Here is a 13749-nt window from a genome sequence, read left to right on the forward strand (position 1 = left end):
AGAGACAGCATGACCCCACTTTCCCCAAAAGGACGTAACCCTGAACCATTGATCCCTTTAAGGGGGTAACCCTGAGGTAACCCTGAAATGAGCACCCATATAAGAGTTAAGTTTTTAACCAAAGGGATCGGGAAGGGTTAAGGGTTCACAAGAGACAGCATGACCCCACTTTCCCCAAAAGGGCGTAACCCTGAACCATTAATCCCTTTAAGCGGGAAACCCTGAGGTAACTCTGAAATGAGCACCCATATCAGGGTTCAGTCTTTAACCAAAGGGATCGGGAAGGGTTAAGGGTTCATAAGGGACAACATGACTCCACTATCACAGAAAGGGCGTAACTCTGACTGATTGATCCCTTTAAGGGGGTAACCCTGAGGTAACCCTTAAATGAGCACCCATATCAGGGTTCAGTCTTTAGCCAAAGGGATCGGGAAGGTTTAAGGGTTCATAAGGGACAACATGACCCTACTATCCCAAAAAGGGCGTAACCCTGACTGATTAATCCCTTTAAGGGGGTAACCCTGAGGTAACCCTGAAATGAGCACCCATATCGGGGTTAAGTCTTTAACCAAAGGGATCGGGAAGGGTTAAGGGTTCATAAGGGACAACATGACCCCACTATCCCAAAAAGGGCGTAACCCTGACTGATTGATCCCTTTAAGGAGGTAACCCTGAGGTAAACCTGAAATGAACACCCAAATCAGGGTTTAGTCTTTAACCGAAGGGATAGGGAAGGGTTAAGGGTTCATAAGGTACAACATCACTCCACTATCCCAAAAAGGGCGTAACCCTGACTGATTGATCCCTTTACGTGGGTAACCCTGAGGTAACCCTGAAATGAGCACCCATATCAGGGTTCAGTCTTTAACCAAAGAGATCCGGAAGGGTTAAGGGTTCATAAGGGACAAAATGACACCATTATCCCAAAAAGGTCGTAACCCTGAACCATTGATCCCTTTAAGGGGGTAACCCTGAGGTAAACCTGAAATGAGCACCCATATCAGGGTTTAGTCTTTAACCGAAGGGATCGGGAAGGGTTAAGGGTTCATAAGGGACAACATGACTCCACTATCCCAAAAAGGGCGTTATCCTGACTGATTGATCCCTTTAAGGGGGTAACCCTGAGGTACATGTAACCCTGAAATGAGCACCCATATCAGGGTTCAGTCTTTACCCAAAGGGATCGGGAAGGATTAAGGGTTCATAAGGGACAACATGACCCCACTATCCCAAAAAGGGCGTAACCCTGACTTATTGATCCCTTTAAGGGGTAACCCTGGGGTAAGCCTGAAATGAGCACCCATATCAGGGTTCGGTCTTTAACCAAAGAGATCGGGAAGGGTTAAGGGTTCGTAAGGGACAACATGACCCCACTATCCCAAAAAGTGCGTAACCCTGAATCATTGATCCCTTTAAGGAGGTAACCCTGAGGTAATCCTGAAATGAGCACCCATATCAGGGTTAAGTCTTTAACCAAAGAGATCGGGAAAGTTTAAGGGTTCATAAGGGACAACATGACCCCACTATCCCAAAAAGGGCGTAACCCTGACTGATTGATCCCTTTAAGGGGGTAACCCTGAGGTAATCCTGAAATGAGCACCCATATCAGGGTTAAGTCTTTAACCAAAGGGATAGGGAAGGATTAAGGGTTCATAAGGGACAACATGACCCCACTATCCCAAAAAGGGCGTAACCCTGAACGATTGATCCCTTTAAGGGGGTAACCCTGAGGTAACCCTGAAATGAGCACCCATATCAGGGTTAAGTCTTTAACCGCAGGGTCGGGAAGAGTTAAGGGTTCATAATGGTCCTCTCTCTAAGGACTATTCGAATAATTTCTGAAGTATGTTTTACGCTCTTTGTGATTTGTTTTACCTCTTTATGTACAATGTTTGATTTGAACCAGACGCATGCAAGGCAAAACGTTACCATGAAAGAGATGGTTTTTTTTTTCATTTATAGACTGAACAATGTAAGAAAACATTTGATCATTATAAGCATTCCCTGCAACAAGAAATAAAACTTTTGTTCCATATAGAATAATGTCAGGTAGACTATATTGAACCAAGAAATAAAAATTGTCATAGAAAAAACTGATCTTTATTTTAATAACAGTTGTAATATTTTGCATAGGAATCACTACAAGTCAATCAATTCACTTATATTCTGGTTCATTTCGTTTGAACAGCTCTGAATGCTGCCAGTAAACTTGTCTTTAATAACATTGGTTATGTTTTGCATATCAAAGAATACAAGTCAATCGTCTTACTTATAATCTGCTTAATTTCGTTTCAAACGCTCTGAATGTTCGGAAAGGAATATTCCTTTGAGCGCATTTGGATTTGAAAAGTTCGAATTTCTGGCGAGTGGTTAGACCATCGACACGGCCCACTTCATGAAGGTGTTCTATCTCTTGCCCGGACCAAGTACTGCTGGTCAGTTTTCTTATTGGTTTGCAGTTTATGCTTCTTTGTGGTCCTATGTTTCTTTCAAACACAAGGAGATCGTCATCATCTCCTATTTTCGTGGATACTTCGTCCGTTGTTCTCTCTCCTTTCGAATTAGGGTCGTCTTCATTTTGTTTCGTCCTTTCTTTCCCCAATTCCATATCGACTTTATGCGGGACGGTAAAGTGTAGGCGGTGCAATGGTAGATTTCGTAAGTTTAATTTGGCCAGCCGCAATTTGGATAATATTTCAAGGGAAATTAAGCGATTCTGATCCACGGGAAGATCTCTCACCAGAGGAACAAGTCTGTCGTATTCAACATACAACCCCTGCATCAGGAAAGCGATGCAGGAGATGTATGTTAATACGATCACCGTTGAATCTAACTGGAGGTGTTCTCTTTTCAGTCGCCGTAGGCATATCGACATCCATGGTAATATCTTTGGGGTCTTCTTCAGTCTGCTTTGATACACTAGTCCGCGGTTTTCCAAATCACCGCGGACTAGATCTGACATAAGTTCTTGTGTACTAACATCTACTTCGGAAGGCTGATTATCCGTAACAAGACTCCAAAAATTCCCATGAAATGACCATGCCAGAGTCATATTTCCATGACGGTCGTATGTCGTTACTGCTGGAAAGTGTTTTAATTGGAGCTCCTGAAATCCAGCCTGCAGAACTTCTTTTAATGGAAGAGTATTTTTCTCCAAAAGTATGCACAAGCTTGGATATACCATTTGTGTTTTGGCTTCTCCTCTTCGATGCCAACAGTTTTACCAATGAATTTAGGGTCACGGTACCGATCGTCTTAAACCTGGTCTTGTCAGATTTCATCTCCCCTAAAAAGTCTTCAAATAGAACGTAACGAGAGGCGGTTCCAATTTCGTACAAGTCGCCAAGCAATGCAATAACCAAATGTCTACCAATGACTCCATAACAGGCATCCAAATGGTCGTGCAAACCCACTGAGCGTTTAATCATTTTACGGGTGCTCTCAGAGTTGGTCCATATCTCAGGTGGAGGGATGCTTCGATCATCAAGCATACTTGTTGAATATACGTCTAACGCCAAGAATCCATACTGGTCCGTCAAACTTCGACTTGGCGATAGACCTCCGGGACCAAGATTGACTGCATATCTTGTACTTCTTGCACAGAGTGGTTGTCCCCATAGCACTTTCTCGCAGGCTAATTCTAATTGATAGGATTGCCACGTGGTAAGCACATTTCCAGTGTTTTGAAACTCTCTTAGCATTTCTCGGAGTTCTTTACACATCCATATCCCCAGATGTCGTATGCATTTCAGCGTTTGCGGTGGGAAAGGAACCAGCAACGGAACGTTTTCTAGTAGTTCTTCTAAATTTTTCTGAACAAAAAAATCCCGAGAATTCAGGTGATCAGACGAAAGAGTATCCAGCGATACCACAAACTCCAGTCTGCAAGAACTATTTTTCATCAGCAGGAAATTGTTCTCTAAGCTTGAGATGTAATGATCAGCATCCTTTAGAAAAGCGTCTGATGTTGACCTTGGAAAGCACATGCCTCCCCCAATGCATGCTGAGACAGGATGAAAACGACCATTTGGCTTACGATGTGGAACATCCGCATACAGTTGAACAAATTGTATTTGGTCAGGAAAACGACAACAATTTCTTAGAATATTTTTAATATCCATTGGCCTGCCATCTAAATTACTTCGGAAATTGCCACAGTCTACGAAGGATAAGCAGGTGCTTAGAGTACCTCTATGGCCGATGATATTCTGTAGCCCTGCGGTAGACCACAGAAGGTCAACGTCACCATCTGTCGATATATTGGCAGCAACATGAAGGGTTGTTCGCAATATGAAATTGCTATTGAAATCACAAAGTGATAGTGCGCTGGTCATCTTCTCTCCGAATCGGAAACAAAACAGGATGGGTCTCATGTTCTCAATCTGAGATACCTGGTTTAAGGAAATCTGAAGGCATTTCAATATTAATGAACAGTCATCGGGCAAGACAAACAGTCTTTTAACATTATTCATATCATTCTTTTGAATTGTTCGAGTAGCCTCTCCACACAAAGCAAGAGACATCAACATAGCTTTGAATTTCTCTCGAAATTCCATAAAAAAGTTGGCGGTTTGCTGTCTGGTTTGCACTCTTGAAAGTCCTACTGAATTTCGTCGATGGGTTGGAATTAAAGCTATCCAACATTCCCAACCCCTTTCATAAAATAACTGAAAACCAACGCTACTGCTGAATGTCATCAGTTCACTTTTACTAAATTGTGTTAAGTCTACGTGTTTTTTAAAAACACTTCTTACTTCCCTTAGACTGGCAACGTCGTTTGATAACAGGGATATGTGTCGAACAGGCATTGTGATCGCCTCCAAGGTATTCAATTCCAAGACACACCCGTCAACATCAAAGGAATAGTGCAGCCATACATCTCTCTCTGCTTCATCGACAGTTACACTTCGTCCAAATATTATTTCATTCCTCCTAAGAAAAACCTGGGGATTCTCATATAAAGGACTGTATATCTTGGCTAGATTATTGTTTTCTAATACTGTATCTGCAAAGGACTGCTCATCATCGTCGGTCTCCATCTGCAACAAAAAAGGATAATATAGCTAACAATTAGTCCTATAACTCTAAATACCTAACGCTAACCCTTAACCCTAACCCTAAACCTAACCCTTAGGTATACCCTGAGTATATCCTTAGGTATACCCTGTGTTATACCAAACTAGGTATACCTTGGGTATACCCTGGAGTATACCAAATTAGGTATATCTTGGGTATACCCTGTGGTATACCCTGGGGTATACCCTGGGTATACCCTGGAGTATATTAAATTAGGTATACAACAGGGTATACCACCTTAGGTATACCCTGGGGTATACCCTGACTCTTGGTACACCTTGGGTATACCCTGGGGTACACCCTGGGTATACCCTGGGGTACACCCTGGGTATACCCTGGGGTATACCTGAGGTATACCGGAGGTATACCCAGGGTATACCATGGGGTACACCCTGGGTATACCCTGGGCATACCTTAGGTATACCCCATTTCTACTTATTATTATACGAACATATATATGTCTTCCGAATGCATATATAATATTATACAACAAAAAACACATTCTTTTCCTTGTCATTGTTCACTATCATATTCCAACCCATAATATTATTGTTCAATGTTATAACGATTAGCTATCGTGTTAAGTATTATTAAATGTCACATATAAATTTACATACTAGTCATATTCACTCACTTTGGCTAAGTACATACAATTAATTTAGGCCTATATTGTTATCATAAATCATAAACATATGACAATATATACTTACCATGAAATCGCTCTCCTACAATCCTAATTCATCTTTGGTTTTAATGTTCCATATAGCATCTCTAAGCAAGACGTCAGATACCATCAAACAGCTATCAAGTCAAGAATAAACACGCTTAGAAAGTCACATGACAAAAAGTGGGCGGAGTCCCGCAATCCCGCACCCGCAACACGTCAAAGTGCCCTTACCCTAACCCTAACCCTAACCCTAATTATGTTATAACCCTAACCCTAAACCCTAAACCCTAACCCTAACCCTAACCCTAACCTTTTATCCTCAGCCCTCGAAAGCTTATCCTCAACCCTTAGACACTGATCCTCATCACTTAAAAATTAATCCCCAGCCCTCATATTTTTATCCTCATCCCTCAATAGATTATTCTCAACCTTTTGACACTTATCCTCGTCGCTTACAAATTAATCCTCAGCCCTCAAAATTTTATCCTCAGCCCTCAAAAGCTTATCCTCAACCCTTAGACACTTATCCTCATCGCTTAAAAATTAATCCTCAGCCCTCATATTTTTATCCTCAGCCCTCAAAAGATTATCCTCAACCTTTTGACACTAATCCTCGTCGCTTACAAATTAATCCTCAGCCCTCAAAATTTTATCCTCAGCCCTCGAAAGCTTATCCTCAACCCTTAGACACTTATCCTCATCGCTTAAAAATTAATCCTCAGCCCTCATAATTTTATCCTAAAACCCTCACTTACTTATCTTCAACCCTCAGATACTTTTCCTCAGCACTTAAAAATTAATCCTCAACTCTTTTACATTTATCCTCAGCCTTCAATTGCTTATCCTCAACCCTCAAACACTTATCCTCAGCGCTTGAAAATTAATCCCCAACCCTCAGAAATTTATCATGAACCCTCAAAAGCTTATCCTCAACCCTCAGACACTGATCCTAAAAGATTAAAAAGTAATCCCCAACTCTTATAAATTTATCCTCAGCCTTCAATATCTTATCCTCATCCCTCAAAGACTTATCCTCAACGTTTAAAAATTAATCCTCAACCCTCAAAAATTTATCCTCAACACTCACTTGCTTATCCTTAACCCTCATAAACTTTCTCATCCCTTAAAAATTAATCCCCAAACCTCACAATTTTATCCTCAGCCCTCCAAAGCCTATCCTCAAACCTTGGACACTTTTCCTAAACGCTTAAAAACTAATCCTCAACCCTCAGAAATTTATCCTCAGCATTCAATTGCTTATCCTCAACTCTCATACACTTATCCTCAACGTTTACAAATTAATCCTCAACCCTCAGAATTTTATCCTCAACCGTCATTCCCTTATCCTTAACCCTCATGCACTTATCCACATTGCTTAAAAATTAACCCTCAACCCTCAGAATTTTATCCTCAGCTCTCAATTGGTTTTCCTTCACCTTCACACACTTATCCTCAACGCTTAAAAATTAATCCTTACCCTTATCCTTAACCCTCACTGGGGCTGGGGTATATTAGCGCGGAAGCATCACATTTCAATCAGTTAGAGTTTAGCTGTAGAGGAGCTGGGGAAGAAGTAGGTTTTCTTTATAGTGGTCCATTTACACATTTCTTATTAAATATTATAGTTGGTGCTTAATTTTTCTTTCAGATTTGCATCAAATTTGTTTAATTATCTAAAGTAATGGGTAAGTAATTGATTTTCTTAAATGTCATTCGCCTCACCGTATTTATCTAAATTATCTAAGATAACGTTAAACTTCCACTTCTTGTATTGAAAGAGATAAATTCCTTTTCACTCTTTTTCTGAAATGGTTTATGGATAACAAATTTCTTGGCATTGAAAATACACTACTCATCAAGAAAAAATAGAGTTTTATTGATAACTAGGATAAACAATTCATAGAAAGTAGTTTTAACAAAAATCAAACTCGTTTCATTGATTTCACTGATTGCTTTCTTTAGAGGAAGATAATGAATCAGTTATCGTGCAAGTCTTGGATCGCAGGGTTAATGTTGGAACAACATTTCCCCTATCACCAACGATGTCCTGTAAACCATAGCGCGACCAAAACAAACTTTGTGACAAAATAGGCGATGAAATGGTAAGGGCAGCATGAATGCTCACATCAGCTGGGTACACATTAAAAGCATTTATTTCTATTGGACTTGAATGATCTCTATCACCAAATTTGAATGCAATGATACATATATTAAAATTGTCAATTCTGTGCATCTTTTGAAGACTTGTCGAAGGTGTTCAAAATAAATTCTAGGTCATCTGGTAAAACATGCAATTTTCTTATATCGGAAATTACGTTTTTCTTCATTGTACTTCTGGACAAACTTTTTTCATCCAAATTCATTCTAGTATTTGAAAGTTGCTTTCTGAAATCTTCATAATAAACATACTGCAACTTCTGAAATTCACGTCTGTTGTACTTAGGATAATGCAAATTTCCTTCTCTTGGTAAGAAAGTAAAGTGAAAATCAAAGCCATCCCCTTCTAAACATTTAAAACTTTTTATCCATTTCAAATACTGCATACCGTCAGAATTGTACAACTGTAACGGTAAATGTTTTCTCAATATTTGGTATACATCAATTAAACTTCTCTCTCCTCTCGGTAATATACTGATATACGAAAACGGAGCAGTAATATCTGAAAAATTGTTGAGAATTCCTACTATGCCATCAATGTCCCCAGTTAAACGCAGCCACAGATCTTGGGCGATATTGACTATTCTACAGTATCTTATACATAGGGTTGAATCGCTTTTCAAGAAAGATTCAGCTTCAAAATTATTACTTTCAAACTCGGCAACAAGGCATTGCGTATTTTCTTCTCCAGTTGTTATCAAAACTTCTGTTTCACACATGTTAACTACAGAAAACTGAAAAAGAATAATTTGTACAAGTAAAAATTATAACCAGATAAGTTCCGGTTTATCAAATTCAAATATTTCAATTAGTAATCACGTGGTCAGTTACATTTCAAAGTCTCACAAGAATTAAGATAAAAACAATACCTGATTATTTTTTCCCTATTCATATATCCGAAGAAACAAAAATGGACGAATTCAACGCCAGAGCTTTATATTTATACTAATAGTTAACTCCGCCCACATACAACACGTGATTTTCACTTGACAGTGACGAGATGAACCTCCTAATGAACTCGTAATTATGTTATAACCCTAACCCTAACCCTTAACCCTAACCCTAACCCTAACCCTGCTTAGGATGCCTTTTCTGAAAAAGAACTAATTCCCGGGGGGTGTTGGCAGTTAGATCCTCCAAATTGCGCCAATTATTAACGTCCCCCGACCCCCGGGGCGCTAGGGGCATTTTTGACAAAGTTATGGCAAAATCCAAAAAAAGGTGAAAAATGCCCTATCCCCTAGGGTTCCCATAAAGGATTAGAAAAAACTCCTTCGGGGTTGAATGGAGGGTCAAAATTAATGCCTAACCATCAGGGAAGGGTTAGCCCAGCCCCTAGAAATATGGCTCCAAACGACTCAGGAATGAGGATGGTCTAAGTGGTATACCCAACTTACCCCATTATAATGTATAGGTATGAAAGTACTTAATTTTTTGGGGTATGGCGTAGGTTTTTTTATCCTTGGATTTTTAGGGGGATTTTTACCCTGGTCTGAAGGGAAATGGTCGAAAACATACCCTCCTAAAATTGCAGTCCGATCTTCCATCTTGGGGGGTGGGGAGGGACTTTGAATTTTTTTGGAGTAGTCAAAATTGCCCCGAAGTCTCACATCGGCGGTCAGTTCGAGCCTTTTTTTCAATCCCCACCCCGGGTGCTAAGCGCCCCCCCCCCCTCAGAGATTTTTTCTGGGTGGGGTTCTAAAGAGCGAGTTCTGCCCTACGGATCTGGCAAGTTTCGAGCCTGAAATCAGCCTGGAAAGGGGTTAGCATGGGTCTCGCTGGGTGTCAAAGCTTATCTGGTATCCCTCAACAGTAGGTGAATTTAGCGCCCGGGAACCCGAGCTAGTTGAGCCTTGATAATTAACTCGGTATCCCTGAAAGGCAGGTCTAGCATAGGGCTCGCTGGGTGGCAAAGCTTGTCCGGTATCCCTCAAAAGTAGGTGACTTTAGCGCCCATGAACCCGGGCTAGTTGAGCCCTATAAATCAACTTGGTATCCCTGAAAGGCAGGTCTAGCGTAGGTCTCACTGGGTGGTAAAGCTTATCTGGTATCCCTCAAAAGTAGGTGTTTAGATCACCCGGTTACCCGGGCTAGTTGAGCCTTGATAATTAACTTGGTATCCCTGAAAGGCAGGTCTAGCATAGGGATCGCTGGGTGGTAAAGCTTATCTGGTATCCCTCAAAAGTAGGTGTTTAGATCGCCCGGGAACCTGGGCTAGTTGAGCCCTAATAATGAACTCGGTATCCCTGAAAGGCAGGTCTAGCATAGGGCGTAAATCTTATCTGGTATCCCTCAAAAGTAGGTGTTTAGATCGCCCGGGAACCTGGGCTAGTTGAGCCCTAATAATGAACTCGGTATCCCTGAAAGGCAGGTCTAGCATAGGGCGTAAATCTTATCTGGTATCCCTCAAAAGTAGGTGTTTAGATCGCCCGGGAACCTTGGCTAGTTGAGCCCTATTAAGTAACTTGGCATCCCTGAAAGGCAGGTCTAGCATAGGGCTCGCTGGGTGGTAAAGCTTATCTGGTATCCCTCAAAAGTAGGTGTTTAGATCGCCCGGTTACCCGGGCTAGTTGAGCCTTGATAACTAACTTGGTATCCCTGAAAGGCAGGTCTAGCATAGGGCTCGCTGGGTGGCAAAGCTTGTCCGGTATCTCTCAAAAGTAGGCGACTTTAGCGCCCAGGAACCCGGGCTAGTTGAACCCTATAAATCAACTTGGTATCCCTGAAAGGCAGGTCTAGCGTAGGTCTCACTGGGTGGTAAAGCTTATCTGGTATCCCTCAAACGTAGGTGTTTAGATCGCCCGGTTACCCGGGCTAGTTGAGCCTTGATAATTAACTTGGTATCCCTGAAAGGCAGGTCTAGCATAGGGCTCGCTGGGTGGTAAAGCTTATCTGGAATCCCTCAAAAGTAGGTGTTTAGATCGCCCGGGAACCTGGGCTAGTTGAGCCCTATTAAGTAACTTGGTATCCCTGAAAGGCAGGTCTAGCAAAGGGCTCGCTGGGTGGTAAAGCTTATCTGGAATCCCTCAAAAGTAGGTGTTTAGATCGCCCGGGAACCTGGGCTAGTTGAGCCCTATTAAGTAACTTGGTATCCCTGAAAGGCAGGTCTAGCAAAGGGCTCGCTGGGTGGTAAATCTTATCTGGTATCCCTCAAAAGTAGGTGTTTAGATCGCCCAGTTACCCGGGCTAGTTGAGCCTTGATAATTAACTTGGTATCCCTGAAAGGCAGGTCTGGCATAGGGCTCGCTGGGTGGTAAAGCTTATCTGGTATCCCTCAAAAGTAGGTTACTTTAGGGCCCGGGAACCCGGGCTAGTTGATCCTTGATAATTAACTTGGTATCCCTGAAAGGCAGGTCTGGCATAGGGCTCGCTGGGTGGTAAAGCTTATCTGATATCCCTCAAAAGTAGGTGTTTTGATCACCCGGGAACCCGGGCTAGTTGAGCCCTATTAATGAACTCGGTATCCCTGAAAGGCAGGTCTAGCATAGGGCTCGCTGGGTGGTAAATCTTATCTGGTATCCCTCAAAAGTAGGTGAATTTAGCGCCCGGGAACCCGGGCTAGTTGAGCCTTGATCATTAACTCGGTATCTCTGAAAGGCAGGTCTAGGATAGGGCTCGTTGGGTGGTAAAGCTTATCTGGTATCCCTCAAAAGTAGGTGTTTAGATCGCCCGGGAACCTGGGCTTGTTGATCCTTGATAATTAACTCGGTATCCCTGAAAGGCAGGTCTAGCATAGGTCTCACTGGGTGGTAAAGCTTATCTGGTATCCCTCAAAAGTAGGTGTTTAGATCGCCCGGGAACCCGGGCTAGTTGAGCCTGGGTAATTAACTAAATTCACATAGTTTTTACGCCCCCCCCCCCCCCCCCTCCGCCCCCACAACGACCCCCTCAACTAGATATGATGAGTGTTTAAACTATAAACTATAAACTATAATCGATTAACAAGCAAGAACAAACGAGTATAAATAACTCTGTATACCCTATCTTCTGTTTATTCACAAATGGTCTCCAGTCAGTATTATGATGAGAGTTGGTCCTGCCTCGTGCGTCCACATCACGCAGAGCTCCGGGTTGGTTCGGAATCCTTTCTGAATGCATACACATACTAGGGCCAGTGGTCTCCTTGTCTACACAAAAGTTTTACGATCAGCTCAAGGTCACTGCACACAGGTACTAGTCACTGTAGGATTTATACACAAACAATTCACCATTCATAGACAATGCACATTTAGCACGGGTGGCTATACACTAAAACACGTAACATAGTTTCATGTTAGAAACATACAAATACATGTAACGGTACTAAATACTCGTTATACTCCAGGATTACTCAGTCTAATTTACAGAATCAACAACATCATTTGTTGACAAACTATTACTTTGAGACCATAACTGATCGATTGTTTGAAAATTGTTTAACGTCCCTCTCGAGAATGTTTCACCCATATGGAGATGTCAACATTACCAGTGAAGGGCTGCAAAAATTAGGGTATGCTCGGCGATTACGGGCTTTGAGCAGGGAGGGGTCTTTATCGTGTCACACCTGCTGTGACACGGGACCTCGGTTTTTGCGGTCTCATCCGAAGGATCGTAACTAAACACCATAATCATAATGGTATTTAATTATAGAACATTAACAGTAATCACAGAAATTTACAACAAAGTAAACAAAAGGAATTCCGTTTACGTGAACGATTTTAGGACTAAACATTCAAATTATTATTTATAATACATATAAATTAATAGAAAATGCTTACCCCAGAAAAGATGGACCAGCGCAATATCGCCTCAAAGTGGCATGTGCCATTTGGGTTTAAAGGAATGTTCAAATATTTCAATACTCAAAAATCGAACCACCAGCATAACACAAACTCGAATTGACTGATTTTAATGTGACAAAATAAATATGTATATCACTTATTTTGAAAGCATATTGCGGAAATATATAATCAAAATAAACTTAAAAACCAATAGAAAACTAAATGAAATAAAAACATGGTGGCGATTGAAGTTTGTATACCGGCTTCCTGCTGAGACTAGTCAGTCCCCTTGCCCTCCTTCGTTATGTATACTATCCAACGACGATTTTTTTCCAGTTTCAAATGATGTACCGTTAGAACACTTTTCAGGGAAAAAAACTATGCCCTTGAAGGAGATTTAAACTATGATGATAACATATGTCAGGATCAATTAAAACAAACACCGTCAGCATATTAATACGCAATGTGTGAATTAATTAATTAGACGTAATGGTCTGGTAGTGCTAATTAATTAACGAAGAAAAAAACATTTTAAATTACAAGGTCTACCGCTGTCAATGACTGTATCCCTTGGTAATTAATATAGAATATCTCATAACCTATGTATGTGTGAGCTAAGTGTGCAAGTTGGAAGGTGAGGGCATTTCTATGCAAAATATGTACAATGTTTACGTAATATGTAATATGTGTATGTAGCACAGGAATAAAGCATTACAAAAAGAAAATTCCATTACTATAATGATGTATTGTAGACGACACTGGTTTACATATATATATATATATTTCTCACATTATCACCAGTGTGAGATCGACTTTACCCATGCGAGACAGCCATGTGAGATTTTTCTGTCTCACACTGCTGCGACGTCATTTGATTGTGACGTCATATATTTTCTATGATTTACGTTACACGGTGAAGATTTACGTTACACGGTGAAGTAAAATATTTTGTATTGTTTTCTTTAAATTTTAATGTAGTATACTTTCTGATGGACAACCTTGGGTTTTTTAGTTTACATTTACAGTGTAAACCATTTTCAGGTGTGATCTTTCTGCCTATCTAATTAGTTTTTGCATTGAAGTTCAAAT

General features: G+C 41.0%; 1 pseudogene; it reads right to left on the minus strand.

Moving 5' to 3' along the window:
- Positions 1 to 2094: 2094 nt before the first annotated feature.
- LOC125652882 (uncharacterized) lies at positions 2095 to 5889 on the minus strand (annotated as a pseudogene).
- Between the last annotated feature and the right edge of the window lie 7860 nt (positions 5890 to 13749).

This window comes from Ostrea edulis, chromosome 5 (genome assembly GCF_947568905.1).
Source record: "Ostrea edulis chromosome 5, xbOstEdul1.1, whole genome shotgun sequence".
Lineage (NCBI taxonomy): Eukaryota > Metazoa > Mollusca > Bivalvia > Ostreida > Ostreidae > Ostrea > Ostrea edulis.